The sequence below is a fragment of the Colobus angolensis genome, unplaced genomic scaffold, assembly GCF_000951035.1.
Source record: "Colobus angolensis palliatus isolate OR3802 unplaced genomic scaffold, Cang.pa_1.0 Scaffold27, whole genome shotgun sequence".
Classification (NCBI taxonomy): Eukaryota; Metazoa; Chordata; class Mammalia; order Primates; family Cercopithecidae; genus Colobus; species Colobus angolensis.
The window spans coordinates 17073679-17075580 of record NW_012115932.1 but is presented as its reverse complement, the minus strand read 5'-3'; the positions used below and the strand labels follow the sequence as shown (position 1 = coordinate 17075580).

Genomic DNA, 1902 nt, shown 5'->3' with positions numbered 1-1902 from the left:
GCCTGTGCGCGGTGGCTCACGCCTGTAATCCCAGCACTTTGGGAGGCCGAAGCAGGTGGAACTCAAGATCAGGAGATCGAGACCATCCTGGCTACCACGCGTGTCTCTACTAAAAATAAAAAAAAATTAGTGGGGCGTGATGGCGGGCTCCTGTATTCCCAGCTACTCGAGAGGCTGAGGCAGAATGATGTGAATCCGGGAGGCGGAGCCTGCAGTGAGCCAAGATAGCGCCACTGCACTCCAGCCTGGGCGACAGAGCGAGACTCTGCCTCAAAAAAAAATAAAAATAATAAAAATAAAAATTAAAAATTGATGAATCATTTACCAATTATTCTTTTTCTCCAGCTAATAAAATAGAAGACAACGCAAATTCTTAATACAGCTAACTCTGGATTAGCCCCTGCATGATCTATCCAAGGCATGTTCCCACGCCTAAGTACTTAACCAAAGATGCATCAACAGTTTGGTACCCTTGACAATACCAATGTAGCCACAGGTTGTAATCCGATGTAAACACAAGCCTAAATTAAGCATTTAATAAGGCCAAAAGGATGCCAAAATAATAATACAATTAGATTAAAATAAGTTATTTTCAAATTATTCATACCATTTTTCCCTGTCTCTGGTGTATATCCTAGCTATTTTGGATTAAAAGATTAAAGATATTTAAAAGTACAATCAAGTGACAACTAGTTTACGACAGATCACAAGATTTACACAGAAGTCTTGTTTTCTGCTTTAAAAAAAAAAAAGAAATTCTAGGCCTTGATCCTATTTTTCACCTGCAGGGTATTCGCAAGAGAAAGTCCTAAAGAATCTTCGAAACTAAATAACTTTCTCTGGGCTCAGTTTTCTCAAGAAGTTGATTATGTGGGCCACCAACTTATGTTAGCAAGAGGGGCAAACTACTACTAAGACTAGGACAAGCACGGGGCCTAATCTTTAAAAGGCATCCTGATGGGGGGCGGGGGGGGGGGAAGAGAGAAACCCCGCCCAGCCCTCAACTTTCTCAGCTTTTCTAGTCCCGTTTTCTTTTACAAAATTGAGAAAAGCAAAACTTCTCCCTCACTGCCTGTCTCTTATCTGAGGCCTGGTACAGAAATTCAGATCGCTATTTATCCAAGTACCTCCTTAAGGTAGTCTTAAGGCTCAAGCCAGCTCAGAAACGGCAGAAAGATTTGCTTTCTTGGGTTAACAGGAGGGCGATTACAGCGTTTGGCGGCCAGGTTTGTCAGGAAGCATAGGGCCAAGAAAGAGGGAGAATCCAGAGACTGAGCTCCATCTAGTCCCAGGAACCACCCCCAGGGGAGGCTTGACTGCCCTCGGTACTTCCCTGCCTCCTCAGCTCGTGTGAGGAGAAAGGCGGGTCGGGGTCAGGCTCCCCTGAGCTACTTCCTGGTCCGATCGGACTCGCCTTCGGACACCCGAAACACCCCCGGCCCGGCTCCCTCGCCCTTTGCCCTGTCTCCTCCCCTCTCAGTGACCCACCACCACTGGTCCCCTCCCATCTAACATGGCCGTCCCGCCCGGCCCACCTCCGGCACAGCCTAACCAGTTGGTGGCCCCCCGCGGCACCGCCTCCCCAAAGCCGATTGGTGCAGAAGTCTCCATCCGCCCGGTCCATTGGACGCCAGAGCCTGCCGCTCAGCTCCGAGGGCTCCGCCCCTGAGCCGCTTCAAGTTACTTTGAGAAGACATATAAACAAATCCCGGGAGGGAGGCCCCTCTCGCCCGTCGCCTCTGAGGCGGGGACAGAAGGGGGAGCGGCTACCCCCGAGACGCCCTGCTTGAACCCCCCTAGTCCCAGCCCGCGCCTCCTCGTCTCCTGCCAGCCTGGCTCCAACCTCCGCGGCCCCGGCCCTTCCTCACACGCCCCTCTCTCCCCTCCTCCCCCGCCAGTCTC

General features: G+C 50.8%; 1 protein-coding gene across 1 annotated transcript in view; it reads right to left on the bottom strand.

The window, feature by feature from the left end:
• The window catches only part of CREBRF (CREB3 regulatory factor), an 87707-nt gene extending 86289 nt beyond the window's left edge, over window positions 1–1418 (bottom strand). Inside the window, exon 1 of the mRNA XM_011947803.1 lies at window positions 1128–1418. The gene's annotated coding sequence lies outside the window, so the exon portion shown is untranslated. The remainder of the gene's footprint in view (window positions 1–1127) is intronic.
• Window positions 1419–1902: the final 484 nt, after the last annotated feature.